This window comes from Euleptes europaea, chromosome 11 (genome assembly GCF_029931775.1).
Source record: "Euleptes europaea isolate rEulEur1 chromosome 11, rEulEur1.hap1, whole genome shotgun sequence".
NCBI lineage: Eukaryota > Metazoa > Chordata > Lepidosauria > Squamata > Sphaerodactylidae > Euleptes > Euleptes europaea.
In genome coordinates, this window is record NC_079322.1 from 24,088,164 (window position 1) to 24,110,676 (window position 22,513).

Consider the following 22,513-nt stretch of genomic DNA (forward strand, 5'->3'; position numbering starts at 1 on the left):
GTCACTCAAAATAGGTATAGGGGATGCTGCGAACTTTGTGGTAAACAGGTTTGGGAGGTGGGCATATAGGGTTGCCAACCTCCAGGTACTAGCTGGAGATCTCCTGCTATTACAACTGATCTCCAGCCGATATAGATCAGTTCATCTGGAGGAAATGGCCGCTTTGGCAATTGGACTCTATGCCATTGAAGTCCCTCCCCTCTCCAAACCCCGCCCTCCTCTGGCTCCATCCCAAAAACCTCCCGTGGGTGGGGAAGAGGGACCTGGTAACCCTATGGACATACCACATGAACACATGAAGCTGCCTTCTACTGAATCAGACCATTGGCCCATCAAGTTCAGTATTGTCTACTCAGACTGGCAGAAGCTCTCCAGAGTCTCTGGCAGAGAGAGGTCTTTTGCATAGCCTACTGCCTGATCCTTTTAACTGGAGATGCTGGGGATTGAAGCTGGGACCTTCTGCATGCCAAGCAGAGGCTCTGACACTGAGCCACTGTCCCTCCCCATGTTCCACAGCAGCAATCACTTGTAAGCTGATTGTCAGGCTTCAGCAAATGCATGGTGTTTCAGGCAATAGAACTCAAATCCAGGCAGAGCAGCGATTCAAAGATTTATTCCGAAAGTCAGTAAAGAGACAAGCAAGGCTGGAATACATGACAGGGGGAGAGAGGATACATATATAGGGCTGATACAATAGGGTACAGGAACAAAGAGACAATGTAGTCGTTTCCTGCCGGTAACGACGTAAGTAAAACTGAAACAGAAACAATTATGAGCAATCAGTGGAGGAGATGGCTGAGCTCTCGGCTTTGTGTGCGGGACCCGATATCAGATCGGAGATTTACACGGGCGGGTCCCAATACAATTGTAAATCCCTGGCCGGAGCTCATGTGCAAAACGGGGGGGGGGAGTGCACGGAGAACTCCATTTTGTTCATGGGGAAACCATCTTGTTTGGGAATGGAGCTGTCAGAAGCCCTATCTGACACTGATCTTCAGATCTGTTCACCTGCCCGCCGTTTGACTCGAACAACTGTCAAATAGCTTTGTGGTTGCCCAAGTCACTAGGGTGGTAGAATTTCATTTCCTTCTGCCTTGCAAGACACTTTTGTATCTGTGCAGTGCAAGAAGTTGACTCTCCCCCAGGGTCATGGTTGGTCCGACCAGGTACTTAAAGGAAGGAGGGTGCAAGGGTACTATGACTCACAAGGCTGGGTGAAAGCCAGCGTCGTGTAGTGAGCCAGTGTGGTGTAGTGGTTAAGAGTGGTGGTTTGGAGCGGTGGACTCAGATCTGGAGATTTCCCACTCCTACACACGAAGCCAGCTGGGTGACCTTGGGCTAGTCACAGCTCTCTCAGCCTCACCTACCTTGCGGTGTCCGTTGTGAGGAGGGGAAGGCAAATGATTGTAAGCCAGTTTGAGTCTCCCTTAAGTGGTAGAGAAAGTCGGCATATAAAAACCAACTCTTCTTCTTCTTTTTCTATGTGTGAAATAATCTTTATGATAACACATCAATGGACACCAAATGGTAACATTTTGGGGGAAATATAGTCTTTATAATCACTGGCTAATTAATTTGCCGACTTTATACAACTAAGGAAAAACTCACTATCACTGTTATATAGTATTGGCAAGAAAAAAACAGTGCAGGCAAACTATATCAAATACATATATTCAAGGTTCAACAAACAGTGCAAAAACACACAACAGTGCTAACACTAACAAGGTATCTATCTAAGGTATACACAATATGTACAAAGGCTGTATAGGAGAACACAGATCAAGGATACGCGTGGGGAATTTAGAGGCCCCCCTTACTAGGCATTTCCTAGAACAAAAACATTCCGAAAATGATCTGAGATTCTTTGGGCTATGGAAATATAAAGACCACTCCCATGACATTAATGACATGCACAAAATTCTTCTCCAACACGAAATGAAATTTATCCATCTCTTTGATTCCATGATTCCAAATGGATTAAACAACGAAATTGACTTATCCTGCTTTCTATAAGAATTGAAAAGATGCTTGCGCCTGAAATAGAACCTGTCCCCTTTAAGAAATTGCAACCAGCTAGTTCTTTGTAACATGTGACCGACCCTAGTAAGTATATTCGTTTAACGCCGAGTTCCCAACAGTAATTGCTAGCAGCCCACTTCTTTGGGAGCTAAAAATCAAAAATCAAATAAATAAAAATACAATTGGAAATCCTTGGATTCCTCTAAAAGAACCTCCTTGAAAGTTTATATATTGTGGGCTTTGTCCTCTACCATTGGGGGAAGAATTGACTTGCACAGTCTTTTATTCAGTAGTCTTTATTTATCTGAAGAATGGCATAGCATATTACACAAAAATGTTTTGAATATTTTCAGGCTGATGAAGCCAAGCTTATGGTGAAAGCGCTACAATATCCGGGATAGCGTTTCCTCCCTCTGTTACCTTCACTCACCTTTAAACGTGAAGCAGCCTTGGTCCCTGCAGATGATGTTATATCAAGCTGTTAGCTTTGGACTTTTATACATTGAACTCCTTTTGTCTTGCTGGAGAGAGCCATTATGCCTTATTGTATCTTGCTGTCAGTTTATAACAGCCTTTGTGCATATTGTGTATACCTTAGATAGATACCTTGTTAGTGTTAGCACTGTTGTGTGTTTTTGCACTGTTTGTTGAACCTTGAATATATTTATTTGATATAGTTTGCCTGCATTGTTTTTTCCTTGCCGACTTTATACAACTTTATACAACTGGCTGCTGAACAGACAATAGCAAGAACATGCATATAGAGAATATGTATAAAGAACCTGTCATATAGAGGAGGGTGTCGAGTTGTTTTCTGTTACTCAAGAAGGTCGGACCAGAACCAACGGGTTGAAATTAAATCAAAAGAGTTTCCGTCTAGACATTAGGAAGAATTTTCTAACAGTTAGAGCGGTTCCTCAGTGGAACAGGCTTCCTCGGGAGGTGGTAAGCTCTCCTTCCCTGGAGGTTTTTAAGAAGAGGTTAGATGGCCATCTGTCAGCAATGCTGATTCTGTGACCTTAGGCAGATGATGAGAGGGAGGGCATCTTGGCCATCTTCTGGTCACTAGGGGTGTGGAGGGGGGAGGTAGTTGTGAATTTCCTGTAGGGGGTTGGACTTGATGGCCCTGGTGGTCCCTTCCAACTCTATGATTCTATGATTCTATGTATGTGAAGGAGGGGGAAACCAGGACTTGGTCTAAAACTCCTTGTCTCATCTCACGGTTCTTGATGCTTGAGATGTTTCCATTTAATACTCCAAATGCCATGAAGGAATGGAAACCTCACAGAGCAAACTCCCCGCAAGAACCATCCATCACTACAACTTCGGTCAGGTAAACTTGGGAGGGGAAGGGAGCATTTGCAGAAGCAGAAAGTGATAGTGCCGGCGTGAGCTCATTTCAGTCAGAGTTCAGTAGAGTTTGGGCTCAGCTCTTAACAAGTCCGATTCAGCTCAGAATGAGACCATCCTCCACTTCAAACTAAAAGCTATGCCTGTTATATTGTGTATGTTAAGTGCTGTCAAGTCGCTTCCAACTCATGGCGACCCTATGGATCAATGTCCTCCAAAATGTCCTACTTTTGACAGCCTTGCTCAGATCTTGCAAACTGAGGGCTGGGGCTTCCTTTATTGAGTCAATCCATCTCTTGTTGGGTCTTCCTCTTTTCCTGCTGCCCTCAACTTTTCCTATCATGATTGTCTTCTCCAGTGACTCTTGTCTTCTCATAATGTGACCAAAATATAACAGCCTCAGTTTAGTCATTTTAGCTTCTAGGGTCAGTTCAGGCTTGATTTGATCTATAATCCACTGGTTTGGTTTTTTTGGCTGTCTACAATATCCATAACACTCTCCTCCAACACCACATTTCAAAAGAATCGACTTTCTGTTATATTAAAAAATGCTAAATGAAGGGATGGAAACAAACACACATGCATTGCATCTCAACCTGTGAGATTAGCCATAATCCAGTCAATGCATTCATAAATCAGTATTGCTGTAAATATGTATGTTTCGCCACATGATGTCACAATATGCCTACAAGATTAGTTGCATACTCCAAGGCTAGCAACCTGGTTTGGATGCTTCAGATACCACAAACTCATTATTGGTACCTGGGCCCATCAATCCTCTCTGTTGTGACTAGCTCAAACATTATCAAGTACTCTCTCTGCTTTCTTTTAAAGGACTTTTCAGTGCAAGGAGGTGCACCAGGGATGAAGTAATATGCAAACGGACTCCAAAAGAAACGGAAACAACAGTATTATTTTGGCTATTATGCTATTAATAAAGAACAAAAGAATAGGGTTTTCCCCCAGGTGAAATCTGTGCACAAATTGCTCTGGTAACAGATGGAATAAGAATGCTTGTCTGCACTCACTTTGTGTACTGCTCAAACTATGCTAACAGACGGAGGGAGACGGGGGCAGATGCACTGTGTCTGTACCTTGGTACTGGCTGAACCACAAAGATACAGACATAACCCAGTCCTATAAATCATGAAGGCTGTCGCTGTACAATCATTATATACTGGGGAAACTGTGTTTCCTAATTCTTGATGCAAAATAAAAATTTGCTAGAAACCCAGTGCAATAAATTTGGGCCTTTTACAATCAGAGACGCTTCTGAAATTACTCCGATTTCCCCGGGATGGTGATATTACCTGGTATTGTTTCCAAAGTGAAACAGACGCATTAGGAATCCTTCCATTGTTCCATTCTCAAATTTTGTATAGAGTGCCGTACACAAGCAGTTTGCTGCATCTTAACACTTGCTTCAGTGCCTTGATATCTTCTACCTTATGTTCATGGGCAATGATAAACACTACAAAAAGCCCTCTTGATGTGATCATCTCATGACTGCATCAAAATCCTTTTCATGGGATATTTTTCAATGGGAAGGAGCACAAGGAACCGACTAAAGTGTGTGGAATAGGGGTTAGAATGTCGGACTAGCACCAAGTGCAAAAGCTGTGGGGTGACCTTGAGCTAGTTTCTCTCTTACAGCCTGACCAGACTTTGGCCATTTATGCAGGGGTGTTTCCCCGTGGTCACCCCCACCAACTGCTTCGGGGCTTCCTTTTGATTATGCATGCCTTTCCCGACTGTCAGAAGTCGCCTCGCGCTCCCAGCGCATTTCTGCATGTTTTGCCCATGATTTCCGGATTCTGGCTAAAACAGCATCTGGAAAACATGGGCAAAACACGCGGAAATGTGCGGGGAGAGCAAGGCAACCTCTGACGGGCAGGAAAGGCATGCATAATCAAAAGGAAGCAGTCGGCAGGGTGACCAGGAGGGAAACAGCCTGTCCTAAATGGCCTTTGTATTCTGGGGATAAAATCATGGGCGGGGGGATCCTTGTCTGCAGCCTAAAGTATTTGGAGAAAAAACAGCAGAAATATGGACAGATGGAGGTGCTCCTTGATAATACCACTTCCTCCCCTGAAAAAGGCATCAGAATTGCTTTTTTGCAATGTTTCACAATGGACCCATGAGGAGAAAGAATAACGGAGGAACAGACAGCAGCAGCAAACTGTGTATGATCTAGTTGTGGAAATAATTTTCACAGGAATTTTAAGTAGGAATTCTCTTATGTTGGAAGGATCTTTAAAAAACAACAGAATGGGGGAAATCTACCTCTACCCAGTTAGAACAAAAGCTGATCCATTTCTTCTATCCAACAAATGATATGTTGAAAAGGGTGAGAAAAAGTTCCTCAATCATATAGTGCTGACAGAGAGGAGGACCACGCAAAAAGGTATCCCCATGTCAATTTATTCCCCCTTTGTCCCATAAAGTTTCAACATACTAACCATATAATTTTCTCACATATGCTCATCAGCAGTAATCAATGATATGGATTGGGGGTAGGTAAGCACATGACATGCTGATATCACAACAGAGGAAATTAAGCCTAGGAACAGGGGAAGAACTTGACACAGTACTGCCATTTTCAGCAGCAGCCTTGTGTTTCGCATAACAATAAACATTTCATATTTCAAAAGGAACTTCGGCCGTGTATGCTTGGTAATTAGCTGTGCATTCCAGGCTGAAGTGCCCTGCATTTTTTTCCCTTCACACTCTGAACAGTCATCCCAGCCTTCACTGTGAAGCGGCGCATACCTGCTTCGCATTTCATAAGAGCCCCTTTAACATGACCTTTTGTATTTGCTCCGCCCCCGCATTTACTGAAGGAACCATGAAAAATCACAGCTGCAGCTTAGCTATGCAAACGGCCATTGCTAATGGCTATGCAAACAAAGGAATGAAGGAGCATGCGAGTGGGGGGGTGGAATTTGCATCAGGACCGTGCATAGTCATTTTAAAGGGCGGGTTTTAAAAAAGCAGCTTTGAGCGAGCATCAAAATTGACCCTGCATAAATAGCCAAAATATTCTTGTTTTCTTATTCCTTTTCATGTGAGCCATAACTAGTACAGCTGCTGCTGCTACTACTACTACTGTTGCTACATGTTATCAGTCTCATGTTGAGCACCAGTATGATATACTGGGGTAGGCAGTCTGAATATGCAAATATGGCTGGAATATGCAAATATGCTGGAATATGCAAATATGGCTAAGATGACTTACTTGATGAACTTAAGACGACACGCAAAATGTTGAGCAATTTAACGAGAAATGGTTACCATGGTATATCTATATGTCTTCAAATATTTAACTCTAGCTTAATCTTTCTCCTTTTTATGTGAGCAAACGTTCTCTTTATGTATAAACACCTTAACGATGATTATCTTTAGAGAAATTGACCACGGTTTATCTTTAATACTATCTTAGTTAGACCGGCTGTCTAATATGCATAAAAATATATCCGATTACTTTTTTATCGAGATTCGAGTAAAAATAGAATAGAAACTAATATTCTGAATCAGCAGTAATAAGTATAATCTTGGTACTATGTGTGTATATTAATGATTGAGACAATATCGTTTACTGCAAACTTTCCCCCTTCCCCTTCTTTCCCTTCTGTATTGCTTAAAACACAATAAAAACTAGACGGAAAATCGACCTTCATAAATAGCCAAAATATTCTGGTTTTCTTATTCCTTTTCATGTGAACCATAACTAGTACAGCTGCTGCTGCTACTACTACTACTGTTGCTACGTGTTATTAGTCTCATGTTGAGCACCAGTATGATATAGTGGGGTAGGCAGTCTGAACACTATCTGGAAGACCGGGATTCACATTCCCACTTGGCCGTAAAGCCAACTGGCTGGCCTTGGGCCAGGTAGTGTATCTGATTATCCCATCTCACAGTGCTAAAATGTGAAAGCTAACGGTGGTATGGAAGTATCACGTATGCCACCCTGAACTCTTTGGGGGGAAGAGCATAATAAAAAATAATGTGATAGATACATACAGTAGTAGTGGCAGTAACCGTGGATATTTATTGAATTTGGAGGCCAAGGAAAAAGGGGAGTCAGATGGGAGGTCTGTGTGATGGGACAGGAAGTGCTATGCAGAGTTGGACTGTCTTTTTAACTTACTGGAAAATTTCCTAGTCCTGACAGAGTTTCTGGCAGCCAGGAACAACAACAAGAAGACGAATTGGTTTTTATACCCCGACATTCTCTACCTTTAAGGAGTCTCAAACCAGCTCACAATTGGCTTCTCCTCACAACAGACACCTTGTGAGGTAGGTGGGGCTGAGAGAGTTCAGAGAGGACTGTGACTGGCCCAAGGTCACCCAGTTGGCTTCATGTGTAGAAGTGGGGAATTGAAACTGGTCCTCCAGATTTGAGTCCACTGCTCTTAAACACTACACCACTCTGAAAAGAGTCCAGCACTAGCAGTGCGGTGGGTGTCATTCAACTAGTATCCAGCCAGACAGGCACAGGCTCACCGATTGCCTACTTTCACACTACTTGGCTCCATTCGGATGGCCCAATCTAGACATTTGGGGGTTGTTTTAAAACAAATTCTTGCTGTCCCTTCTTTTAGTCTCCAGTCGTCTTGTGAACTAGTTGAGTCAAAACACCTCGGAGTTTTCCAAAGTAGCACAACCATGGAGGTCTCTTATTTATAGACAGCACCAAGCCATTTAGGATTCACGCTTTGGATTGTTTAATCTGTGCACCTCTCAGAAATGCTGGACGGAAGTATGATACGATAAGGAGGAATCTATCTCAACTGCACAATCAATTCTTTCTTTTTGCCTCTTTATGTCACTGGAAGGGTGTACTGTAGCCAAAAAGAGAACAAACAGGAAAGTTTTTGAAGCAGAGGTCCAAGGACAAGGAGCCAAAGGGATGAGTGGGTCAGAGAGATGCTGAGAAGGAGATGCTGAATTGCACATAATGACAAACTAATCACACAGATTTTTGGCAACAAGTCTAACATCATGAAAAACATATTGAAGAAGAGGAGGAGGAGGAGGAGGAGGAGGAGGAGGAGTTGGTTTTTATATGCCGACTTTCTCTACCACTTAAGGAAGAATCAAACCGGCTTACAATTACCTTCCCTTCCCCTCCCCACAACAGACACCCTGTGAGGTAGGTTGGGCTGAGAGAGCTGTGACTAGCCCAAGGTCACCCAGCTGGCTTCATGTGTAAGAGTGGAGAAACCAACCCGGTTCGCCAGATTAGCCTCCGCCACTCATGTGGAGGAGTGGGGAATCAAACCGGTTCTCCAGTTCAGAGTCCACTGCTCCAAACCACCGCTCTTAACCACTACACCACTTCTTTGCAGGATGTTGTATCCAGAGTTAGACAAAATGCATCTCCCATCCCATCCAACATGGGTTTCTCAAAGTACACTAAAAAGGCGCGTTTAAAATAAATGACACCTAATGAGGAATAAAACCGCTCACCTCTACTAAGGGATGAAGATGGAAGTTTGGTTTACTAAAAAAGAAATTTACAATTGCCAGAACCGGTGTTCTAAATGGTCTTACCATTTTTTTTTTTATTGTGCTATAGCTTTATAAGAAACACCAATTAACTCAAACGAAGCTTTCATGCAATTGGCTTCTCTAATTACTAGCAATAGTTTATGGCAAGTTCAAGAAAACAGAGGGTTGGGGAGGGCTGTTTTTGTGATTTGCCAGAGTAGTAGTTTCTTTTTGTAGAAACAATTATCACACGGAAGGGGGGGCACTGCCTGAAGCCAATGCATATTTCATTTTCAGTCCATCAGTTTTAGGGAGGGTTTTTAGTCTTTTTGCTATTCCCGTGAATGCATTATAGGAGGAAGGCGGCTGAAGGTATCGAATGAAATCTGGCGTGTCATGAAATAAGTGAAGGGCTAAAAGAGAAGAAGATAGAGAGGACACGGCAGCGGTTTCGACAGCTCCTTGTTTACGTGCATGTATGTATAGCGGTGATATGGATTAATCACGGCGCTGCCCTGACACATCTCAACTGAACAAGCTCACTGTTATTTATCCCCATCACAGCTGCTAGCTGACTGCCGTTGTCGTCTCTGGAAGACCAGCGACTCTTACGCGGGAGGATCGATAGATTCCAACAGATCCATTGATATTGAGGCACCTTCTCTGTGCTCAACAGGGACCTACAACCCATGGGTCTAAAGCCAACTGTGGCTTGGTATGTGGAAAAAAAGAAAATGAAATTGTTGAGTAAAGCTATATTGGAAGGGGTAGGTGGGATGCCAGAATTAAGGGCTAAAGGGCTTAGGGATGTTTTACAGAAAGGGAAAAGATAGAAGCAAATGATAATCCGAGTGTGAGTCAACAAAGGTGCAGGATGCTCCTATGTCGCTTAGTAGTTATTGTGAGACCTTGTGTGTGCCACTTCCTAATAAAGAAGAAGAGTTGGTTTTTTATATGCCGACTGTCTCTACCACTTAAGGGAGACTGAAACCAGCTTAAAATCACCTTCCCTTCCCCTCCCCACAACAGACACCCTGTGAGGTAGGTGGGGCTGAGAGAGCTCTAACAGAGCTGTAACTTACCCAAGATCACCCAGCTGGCTTTGTGTGTAGGAGTAGGGAAACCAACCCAGTTCACCAGATTAGCCTCTGCCACTCATGTGGAGGAGTGGGGAATCAAACTCGGTTCTCCAGATTAGAGTCCACTGCTCCAAACCACCACTCTTAACCACTACACCACGCTGGCTGGTGGAAACTATGCGTATTATTAATCAACACAAGCATGTCAATTATCAGTAGAAAAGAGTAGGAGACCAGTAGCACCTTAAAGACTAACAAAATTTCTGGCAGGGTATGAGCTTTTGTGAGCCACAGCTCATACCCTGCCAGAAATTTTGTTAGTCTTTAAGGTGCAACCGGACTCCTGCTCTTTTCTACTGCTAGTGACAGACTAACACAGCTACCCATCATGATCTATGTCAATTACCAGTGATGTTAAGTTGTATATTTGTAGTTACGCAAATGAGCTTCATTATATGGGCTCTGTTGATTTTTTTTCTCTGAATTTTGGTTTTGGTTTGTGATTTTAAAATGGTTGCTGACCCCTGGCATAGAAACACAGCAACAAACTTTTCTCTGGAATTTTCGTTGAACCTTCTAGTTTCCTATAAACAGCATGTGGTTAACCCAAGGCAGTGTGAAACATTACCCTGGTTCAAGGAATAGATTTATCACAAAGGTATAATGACAAGAATGTAAGCTGAAGTAAACCCAGCCCTGTCTGGCTCTAGCCAAAATAAGTGCATTAAGGCATACCTTAGAATGGTCATGGCAAGAGACGTCAATAGTGGGATATAATCTCAGTGAGGTATGGAGGGTCAGAATTATAGCATTACACTTGGTGTTTATATTATGCCTAGTGAAAGGGTGAAATGTACGTTTTTCTAATACAAAAATAAATCTTGAACCAGGAAGATCTGGATTCACATGTGAAACCAAGCATTGGAAGAAAAGTCAACCATGGAGTCCTCACAGAGCATTCTGCATCACAAAATGCCATTTCTGGGGCAGATGAAGCAAGATTTCTCTCCTAGCAAATTGCCCCAATCAGTTAATCGGCACACACTTCCTCTTGCATACAAAAACATTACACAGAGAGATGGGATCTGGAGTTCCATCAGCTCACCCTTCTTGAAAAAGAAGGCATGAATGTGGCACAGTTAATCTTAGAGTTACAAACATGTATTGAGTTGCCCCTCAAGTGCCATACGTCATGGGATTAAAAAAATGGGTGACCATCTGCCAGCTTGGACATTAACCGTGTCCACGTGCCTCCCATTTTGGAGGTTTCTCTGTGGTATTACAGTGTGGAAATGGTGATGCAATCTCATGTCTGCAGTGTTGGATTTGAGCATACAATTGACTTGGAACCAGACAATAGCCGTACCTGGGACCTCTGTACCTTCAAAGGTACACTATCACCAATGGCACACCCACTACCCTCAGTTTATGCCTTCCTTTGCTTTTTTTTCTTTTCAGACTGAAAATCAACCAAATTCTTGAATGCTACTTGTTGCTGGAAGCTGGTCTTGGGCTCTTCCTGTACATGCTTCCAAGGTATAGTTTCCTTTAGGGTAGGCTGGAATCATAACTAGTACCTCTCTTGTCTGTCAAAGGTCACCAAGCTATTGGACTGATATCTGTTTCTTCTGTAGTTATGAGGGCATAACTCATAACTCGGTTTCCACCCCAAAAACCTCCCACCAGTGGTGAAGAGGGATCTGGCAACCCTAGCTCGACATAGGGCAATTTTGATATCTGGTGTTTGTTTTTTACAGATAAGATATATTCTCATACTGGCTGGCCAGTATGTGTCATGGATTTTTCCATTTGTAGTAATTAAGGTGTTGGACTAAGACCTGGGAAAACCAGGTTTCAATCCCCACTCGTGCCATGGAAGCCTTGCTGGGTGACGTTGGCCCAGTCACACACACTCACCCCTGACCCTGGCTAGTATTTGGATAAGAGACCTCCAAGGAACGCCAAGGTCATGACACAGAGGCAAGCAATGGCAAACCACCTTCAAACGTCTCTTGCCTTGAAAACCCTACAAGGTTTCCATAAGCCAGCTATGACTTGACGGCAACAGCATAAAAAAGCTCAGAAAAATAAAAATGAAAACTGATGCTAAAGCAGCCAGTACTGAATTAGTTGTGGCTCGAAATGGCCATGTGGACAGTGCTCTTCCCAACATCAAAAGTTGGGCTGTGGCTCAGTGGTACAGCATCTGCTTGGCATGCAGAAGGTCCCAGGTTCAATCCCTGGCATCTCCAGTTAAAGGGACAAGGCAAGTAGGTGATGCAAAGGACCCCTGCCTGAGACCCTGGAGAGCCGCTGCTGGTCTGAGTAAGATACTGACTTTGATGGACCAAGGGTCTGATTCAGTATAAGGCAGCTTCATGTGTTTCATGTGTTCAAAAGTTGCTGTGAGCCAAATTGAACCCTTCTCGAGCTTTGTCCTAGGCAGAATCACATACAAAAGCTCCCTTTCCCGGCAGAAGGGGATCAGCAGATGGAATCCTGGCTTCACTGAAGGCAAAAACTTCCAGTGAGTTTAGCAGGGCCAAGATTTCACCCTCCTCTGAGTCTGTCAGAATAGCTGTTGTTTTTCATCACCACATCGCTCCCCCCCCCCCCGATTCCTCCTTTCAAGCAGCAATCCTAAGGAGTGAGTTACTCCAGCTCTGTTGCAAGGAGGATAAGGAAACCGCCAAGGAGGCCATTTTATTTGCCTTGAATTAGAAACATGAATTTTCTTTTCCCTCCTACGGGTTAGCGGGCTCAGCTTTCAGCAAAGATGAGCACCAAAAAAGGAAAACCCAGCGAGCAGCGAGGTTTCTTAGGGTAGGCAGCGCTTTACAATTAAGTAAGGTGCTACGGAGCTGGAAGAAGGATGCTGATCATCAGTTATTGGTAGCTCTCCGCTAGGCTGCAAATGAATTCAGTCCGGGACAGCTTTCCAAATTGCTCGCACAAGCTTTCTTTTATTATTTTTATTTGGTTCTGCTCTGACTCCCTTCCAGAATTGTACTTAATGCCCTCGCCTGAAGTTGTTCCAACGGCACCCCATGGCATAGTGTGACAGTGAAAGGATATTGCCTTTGGAAGCTGCTAATGGTCCATGAAAAGGAAACAGCAGAAAAGGGGGAAGCGGTTGTTCCAAAATAATAAAGAACAAGGGAAGGGAAGCCTCCGCGCTCATCAGCTTGCCTGTGTCAAACGCTTGCAAACCTCCCAATCGTGGCTTTAAAGCTAGCTGGGTCCGAGTTTGTCATGTGTATACAAAATTAAATGATTAAGCAGAATAATGGTTATAAAAGGCAAGCAGCTTCTGAAGTGAAAAACAAGAATTAATAATCCTCTCAGCCATAGCCAATTTCCTATGGCCTGTGGAGAAAAACGTGTTTTTTAGACTTAGGGTTGCCAACCTCCAGGTAGTAGCTGGAGATCTCCTGCTATTACAACTGATCTTCAGCTAGGGTTGCCAACCTCCAGGTAATAGCTGGAGATCTCCTGCTATTACAGCTGATCTCCAGCCGATAGAGATCAGTTCACCTGGAGAAAATGGCCACTTTGGCAACTGGGCTCTATGGCATTGAAGTCCCTCCCCTCCCCAAACCCCGCCCTCCTCAGGCTCCGCCCAAAAAACCTCCTGCCGGTGGTGAAGAGGGACCTGGCAACCCTATTTAGACTGGACCACTTCAGATTATAAATAGGGGGCTCTGGCATAATGGATGTCCTTTTCACAACAAACAATTAAAAAAAACCATTCCTACACACAGACAAAGAATAGGTCAGAGAAAATTCTAGAAAGTGTCAGAAAATTTTCTCTATGACATTTCCATTTCTATGTGCAGGCGATAAATTTTTTTTTACTTGAGGAAAGATTGTCATATTTATCTCACCTGTAAGTGATACAGTCCAGAAACAGCCATACCACCGTATTGACCATTTGTGAGAACAGGGCCTGTAAAATGGATGAGGAAAGGAGGAGCAGAGTAACACTGCAGCACAGTATCATAGGTCCCAGGCAATTAAAACATCTCCAGCCTCAACTGCTACACTATGTATCCTTACCCTGAATGGGAGGTGTAATGTAACCTACAACTTGTTGATGAAAATGTAGAAATATAAGAAGACTATTGATTGAAGGACTGATGAAGAATTATTAATTAAGAATTTGAAATGGCCATATCCTCATCAAGACCTTGTACAAGATTACATGATATCTCATTTCAAGGAACTTACTGTACTCTTTCAAGAGACAATTTTGAATCCTTTTGACTTTATAGTACACTTGTCACTTTAATTGTTTGTCATACTGTAGGTCATGTTTGTATATGTTCCCTATGATGTGTTTGTGTATTATTAAGTAGATTATAAATAATTTTGCACTTTTGTTAATTAACGCTCCTGTGCTAATTTCCTAATCTCTTTGATACTAGTACAGTGGTGTCTATTTTCTTCCCAACCTCCAGAATCTCCCACTATTACAACTGAATCTCTCCAGGATCTCCCACTATTACAACTGATCTCCTGCGATAGAGATCAGTTCACCTGAAGAAAATGGCCGCTTTGACAATTGGACTCTATGGCTTTGAAGTCCCTCCCCTCCCCAAACCCTGCCCTCCTCAGGCTCCACCCCAAAAACCTCCCGCCAGTGGTGAAGGGGGACCTGGCAACCCTAAGTTAAACCTTTCTGAGTCCATTGACTCTGCTTAGGATGACACTGGTTGTGGAAGAGTGTACTTTCGAGGTTATTGCTGTTGCCCATTACCAGATCTTTTTACAGACATCACTGTTGTAGGTGCAACGTGGCTGCCTCTTTGGGGTCTTCATTACTTCTGTGGTGTTCACTCACTGCTGAGGTTAGTGTGCTGAGCAGTGCTCTGCAAGTGATTCATGTCAGCATGACTCGATGGGTGAGTGTTTCTAAGTCAGTCTACAATGTGACAGAATGCTGAGAACTTCATCCTATGCCCAGACACACCACAGCTCCATAGACATTCGTGACATTTTTATAATGGAAGGTCAAATAGTACCACAATGTCATGCCAGTTAAGAAACTTGCTTTTAACATTTTAGTAACTGTAAATGTTATTAACCAGTCAGTGACTGCCGTAAAGATGACATTCAATTATTCTCTCTGTTAACCTTGGGATGCATCGGGAAATATTTGTTCCATGTGCCTTGTTTTGGCCATGTACAAACCAGCTATGTTAAACGTCATGCTTTATCAGTAAATTATGGGACCTTAGAGGCGAGATCTTTTTATATTTACTGGTGAATGTCCAGATTTTCTGACACATACGGTACTATAGATTCAACCTTCCACATTTGGAAGGAACTGAGAACTGGACTGATTTTGTTAAAGACGATTACAGAACTAAAAAAAACCACACAAAGTTATGAAATATTTTCTCATCAGCCTTCGAGACTGTATGAACCAGAAGTTTACTACAGCCTACGAATATGTATGTTTTAAATTAACCTTTTCCCCCAATTAAAAAAGCATTATGTAGGGGTTTTGGAAGAGTAACAGAAAGACTGAGCCATGCCAGTTCTTGTGGTAGCTGAGGAGACTTGGCATTCCGGTGGTTCTTTTGTGCTGGTGATACAGTCTAAACAAGCCAAGCTACAGCAGAGATCCTGCCTCCAAATTATCCACAGTTTGATACATTTAGCCAAGAAATAAATTTCCTTTACTTTTTAGCGTCTCCCTAGCGGAACAGCGCCTTGCCAGGCGTTTTTGCTATTTCGTTCTCCTGCCCAAACAATACTGTAATAAAATAATAACAATACTAATAATAATATTTTGCAGGAGGGGGGGATGCTGCCCTAAGAGAGAGGCATGTTTACTGCGGAGTGATTTCCCAACAGAAATTAATTCCAAACAAATTTACATTCCACATTTAAAGAAGACATAAATTATTCATATTTTCATATCATCAGCACTCCGCATGTCTTACACCGGGGTACCTGCAATTTTTCAGTTTACCCATTTAAAAATTTCGCTCTGTAGTTCATTAGCATGTGTTTTGTGTTACTATTCCACCGAGGTAACTTAATAGTCTTCAATAGAATTATATTCAATTATAATGTGTTGGGCTTTTATGATTCTAGATCTTTTCAACATTTAATTTAATTGCTTTCAGCCTCAGTTTTACTTAAATACTACTGACACACCTTGCTTACTAACTCTACTCACAGAGTATGGAAGAACTGAAGAGCAGCCACAGTAGAGTATAGGTACTTGGAGCATATGCTGTTATTTTCCTCCATTGTTAAATCCTGTTATGCTCCTGGAAAAAGACCAGAGAGTTTGATTACATAAAGTCACCCAAGCTGCTGAGCTGTTTTGCTGCCATCACAAAAGCCGGTCCCCCCGCCCCATCCCTGTCTAGAAAGGGAGAACAATTCAGATTCACATTCCTTGGCAGTCAACCTCTTCTATATTGGTTGGCACAGGGTAATTCTGGCTTCCCGTCTGCCTCCGGAGTCATGTGGCCCTAAGGAAACCACAAGAAATCATCCATGCTCTAGAGCAATGGTTCTCAACCTTTTTCCAATCGTGGCCCCCTTCCGATCTTGTTTCCTTCCTGTGCCCCCCCTGTCCTACCAGGAAGGGAAGTTCCATGTGTAGAGGCAGCAGACCTCTGAGTAACAGAACTAGAAAGCAACAGGGAAGCCCTTGGCCTCTATGGCTTGTTTGTGGGCTCTCCAGGGCAACTGATTGGCCAGTATGCGAAGCAGGATATTGGACTAGATGGACTATTGGTCAGAACTAACAGGGTCTTTCTAGACAGGGATGGGGGACTGGCTTTAGGGATGGCAGCAAAACAGAGACAAGCGACGAGGATGACCAGGGGCCTGGAGACCAAGCCCTACGAGGAAAGGCTGAGGGACTTGGGAATGTTTAGTCTGCAGAAGAGGAGGTTGAAGGAGGACATGATTGCTCTCTTTAAGTATTTCACGGGCTGCCACTTAGAGGAGGGCAGGGAGCTGTTCCTGTTGGTAACAGAGGATAGGACTCGCAATAATGGGTTTAAATTGTGGGTGGAAAGGTACTGGCTAGATATTAGGGAACTTTTGTTTACAGTAAGAGTTGTTCAACAGTGGAATCAGCTACCTAGGGAGGTGGTGAGCTCCCCCTCACTGGCAGTCTTTAAGCAGAGGCTGGACAAACCCTTGTCAAGGATGCTCTTGGTTGGTCCTGCATTGAGCAGGGAGTTGGACTAGATGGCCTCTATGGCCCCTTCCAGCTCTATGATTCTATGTTCTTTTTTTATTTTTTGATCTTGTGCAGAACAGCCCACTTCATTGGAACAGAACGTGTAAAGGAAAACACATGCGTGCCTCAGGGATATCAACTGGCAAAGCCCCTACAGGTCACAAAAACGTCTCGCAAACACTGTCTCTTCCATGCCTGCAACCAGTGATTAGGTTGGGGCAACAGCCATCTCATTCCGCTGCTGTTAACAGCAAGTGCCTGTCAGGAGGCTCCCTTTAGTTAAGCAACTAACAGACCGATCTTAACGCAAGGCTGCCAGCATGATGGAAGCCAACGTAATGTCACATGCCATGATGTGACTTACGCCAGTGTTGCTATGATATGACTCTCTGGTACTGCAGGCAGATACACCAGCACAAATGGTTTAACAAATGTTAAGAGAGAGAATTGCACGCACAATTCAAAAGCTTTATTTGAATGGGTTTTTAGGAAGATTTTTGGTGCCTCCAGGCTTGCCATGGTGGCTTACATGGCCCTCCCCTCCCCCATTTTATCTCCACAACCCTGCGATATGGGTCAGGGAGAGAGAGAAAGAGTGGCCCAGGACCATATGAGTTTCCCTGATCCTAATCTAACACTAACCACTACACCACATGGGCTCTCCAGATTCTTTCTTACCCACAGGGTTCAAGCATGAAAGAGGCACTTTACTGGAACCTGAGATTTCAGCTTACAAATATATTACTACAAGTAGTGTCCCAGAAGGACTTGTGGGGCCCTCTCATTTCCCCTCCCTATTTCTTCTTCCCCTTTCCTGAAAGCCCCCATATCCTCTCCCCCTTTTCCTGCTTCCTTTTCTCCTTCCCACTAGGGTTGCCAGGTTCCTCTTCGCCACCGGTGGGAGGTTTTTTGGGCGGAGCCTGAGGAGGGCAGGGTTTGAGGAGGGGAGGGACTTCGATGCCATAGAGTCCAATTGCCAAAGCAGCCATTTTCTCCAGGTGAACTGATCTCTATCGGCTGGAGATCAGTTGTAATAGCGGGAGATCTCCAGCTAGTACCTGGCAGTTGGCAACCCTACTTCCCAGCCACAAGCCACCCAACTTTAATCTGTCAGTTTTTCCTCCTTCCCTCCCCCTGGCAGCCTCTCCTTAGGGAAAAGCTGGCCATATTGCACATGCCAGCTGTTGGACCATTCCCAGTTGTGTGGTTTTGCCTAGGCCAGAACCACTTGTGCGCTTGGAACCCAAAAGACAGAGCTCATTTTCCCTGTATGCCCTCCCCACTATGTCTTCTTTCATGGGAGCCCCCACATCCTCATTTTTTCCTGTTCCTTTCTCTCTGGCCAGCATGGTGTAGTGGTTAAGAGTGGTGGATTCTAATCTGGAGAACAGGGTTTGATTCCCCACTCCTCCACATGAAGCCTGCTTGGTGACCTTGGGCTAGTCACTGTTTTCTCCAAACTCTCTCAGCCCCACCTACCTCACAAGGTGTCTGTTGCGGGGAGAGGAAGAGAAAAGTGATTGTAAGCCGGTTTGAGACTCCTTAAAGGTAGAGAAAATTGGGTATAAAAAACCCAACTCCTCCACCTTCTCCTCCTCTTCTTCCTTCCCACTCACCAACAAAACTTCCTTTTATCTACCCCCAAGTCTTCAGCTATATTTATTATTTATTTACATTAGTGACTATCTATATGGATCTATATGCTTACTCAATAATATTATTTTCATGTTACCATCTGTTGGTGAGGGTGACTGCATTTGTAGCCCAAACCTGATTTGTATTGATTCAATGTGTTCAAATATTGCTTATACAGAGAGCAGCTGTACCATTCCTAGGTCTCCGAAAACGTACTCGGAGATGGGGAGGCAGGAATAACTACAATACCAAGTTACATAATTCCCCACTGCATCCGTTCCTGTCACATGTGGAATTCGTTCATCTCACCACATGGGAGATGCACAGGTACTTGCTATGCAGATTACCATTATTTTACATTTTTCAAAAATGTTTACAGTTTCCTATTCACATCCCTACCTTGCTGATCTTGCAAATATGTGATCAGTATTCAAACTTGCAATGGCTGCTTCTACAAGGAGTTGATTCTCCATGCATGAGCCCCTTTCCCCATTTTGCGGGGAGGTTAGTTCCATCCACTGATCTGGAGACAACTATTATGTGATTTTAACACCCTCGGGGGGGTCTATTACTCCCCCATTTATTGGAACGATTTGGGCTTTTAAAAATGTATTTAAATTATATTTTAAAGTTTTATTAATTTTATTATTTCAGATTTTGTAAGCCACCCAGAGCCTAGCCTTTGGGCTAGAGAGGGCAGGGTAGAAATGTAATAAAATAAATAAATAAATGCCGCTCTCACTGCATTGGAGCATCCACATCATAGTTTTCCTTTTACTTTCCGTGCCTCAGCCTCCATAACTGTCTTTTCCCACACAGGAGGCCTTTTAAAAGGATACTACATAATAATACAATAAAGTTAAAATAATCTTTTACAATAATGTACTAATTCCCATCTTTAATTTTTTTAAAATAAATGTATAGCCCTTTTCACTATGGAGTTTCAAGGGGAAATGTGTATCCTGTTACTGAGGTATTTGTTAAGTGGATAGCCTCTCTCTCCAGTGCCTCTGCCATTACACGTTCATACATTATTATTTGACTCTGATGTCAAAAAGGATATAGAACTGCTTTTCCGAAGCCATTCATTTGAAACACTGGAGCTGCAGGGCATAGAAGTGAACAGAATATTCACAGAGTGTTCACGAAAATTCACAAAGGATGCACCACATTGGTTCTATTGTCTTGCCAGAAACCATAAGAGGCCTCTTTTAAAGTCTGCCAAATAAAAGAGTAACATCACACAACACACAAAGCATATAAGATGTCCTGAGGCTTAGAAACACAAAATGATTTCTTTTCATTCATATAACATGAAAAGGAACAGGCATACATGTACTAAACAAACAGAAGGAAATGATTGTATTGGGAGGCTAAAAAATGGCATGGATCTTATTTACAGAACTGCAATCTTAAACAACAGCAACAAGAAGCAGTAGGAAGAAAATGTTACAGAACAGACAAGTGTTTTTAAAAAGGGAAAGATCCCAGAAGATATTCATTGAAACTGGATGATGGTAACACACCAGACCTGGGTTGGGGGGTTATTCAGGTGTGTGTTCCCACATCTGCAATCTGAAGGCGACTGCCCACTGTATAGTTTTACAATAATCTTTGCCAAAGTCTGGTTTCTGATTTTTTTGTGAGAAGAGGCTAGATTACTCTGGCCAACCTCCAGTCCAACTTGATGGTTCCACGCAGGTTCTCCTGCATGCAGCTTTCCCATTTTAAACAGATACTGTTTAGCATGAATGTGAATTTGATTATTAACTAATTCAAACCTGAGCCAAAAATGCCCTATCAGTTAATATAATTACAGCCAGGGATTATTATGACTCCTAGCTCTCTGGTTTAAAGAAAGTCAACAGGATAGGAGCAAGTGAAGCCAGTGTATCTCAGCAGATGTGCAGCTGAAAGGGATCTTTTCGCAATCAGTAGAATTACACAGATATTTCCATCAAAGAGGATTGCTCTAATAAGCCTGTGCTGTCCAAAGGGTGTTTACAAGCAACCATGTTTCTGGTTCTTCAATAGGGTTGCCAGCCTCCAGGTGGCGGCTGGAGATTTCCCATTACTACAACTGATCTCTAGGCAACAGAGATCAGTTTCCCTGGAGAAAATGGCCGCTTTGGCAATTGGACTCTACAGCATTGAAGTCCCTCCCCTCCCCAAACTATGCCCTCCTCAAGCTCCACCCCCAAAATCTCCAGGTATTTCCCAACCCGGAGCTGGCAATTCACTGGCAATTCACTGACTTGGGGCGGCCTTTGATTGTATAGAAGCAATGGCTCTAGTTTACTTATTATTCCTTTCTTTTTGCTGCTGTACCTGCTAGGTACAGAGGTAAAAAAGGTAAAGGTAGTCCCCTGTGCAAGCACTGGGTCATTCCTGACCGATGGGGTGATGTCACTTCCTGACATTTACTAGGCAGACTATGTTTACAGGGTGGTTTGCAATTGCCTTCCCCAGTCGTCTACCCCCAGCAAGCTGGGTACTCATTTTACTGACCTCGGAAGGATGGAAGGCTGAGGTACAGAGGCAGATATTTAAATTAGCACATACTGGAATATAGGCAGGCTGTACTGAAGATGGGGAGGTATAAAAGCAAATGGTTCTCTTGCACCCCAAAGTTTCGGCAGCAATCAGCAACACAGAGACAGACCGACAGACATAGGGTCAAACTGGTGAGATTGAAGAGATGATTGATGGTGGTGGCAGAAAGTGCTGCCAACCTATAAGGTAGGGGTGTCAGACATATGGGCCAGGGGCTGGATCCGGCCCCTTGAGAGCTCTTATCCGGCCCGTGAGCCAGCCAAGGCAGCCACCCCCTAGTCCCGATCTGGGCTGACGAGGCATGGCCTGGCCCAACCAAGTTGCTTTTGTGTCATATCTGGCCCTCGTAACAAATGAGTTTGTCACCCCTGCTGCAAGGTTTTCAAGGCAAGAGACGAACAGAGATGGTTTGCCATTGCTTGACTCTGCATATAATCCCTGGAATTTTCTGGCAGTCTCCCATCCGAGTACTAACCAGATCTGATGAGATCAGGCCAGCCTGGGCCACCCAAGTCAGGGCAATTCATCATTGATGAGGATCTGCCTCAAGAGCAACCATAAAGGGTACATTGAGTTGCGACCACAGGGTGGGGAGTTGCTGCTTTCCCTCCATGTCATTTCCATAATAACCCTCCCCAACAGTTAGCTCTGATAAGAGAAAAGGCCAAGCAAGCATTTTTAGTTTATTAAGGACCAAACTTCCAGTACCAGATACAGGCTAGGAATAAAACACTGAAAACAACTCAGCACAGTGATGTAAGGAAGCAGAGTTTAGCTTCCTTCATTTGCAGATTCTGGTTTTGCTTTAAGAGCAGTCCATCCCCCCCACACACACCCAGTGATACATTCATGCCATAAATTTATGCAATAAAATTGCCTATAAAATAAAACCTATTTGAAATTTGGCAGGAAGGATCCCCATCGGTAAGAGGTCTAACCCACAGAATTTAATCCTAATTGGACTGGAAGGCCAGATACAACTAGAAACGAGTTACCATTGGAAGCACACAAATAAAAAAGAGGAGAACTTGAAAAAAACCTATAATAACCAAATCAATTTTTTTAAAAAAATGAAACACAAAGAACTGGGTAAATCCTGAGGAAGGGTGGAGAATTTTTCTGGCACATGCAGATCTTCAAACTGTCCTTCTCGATTTTGCAGAGTTATGTTATT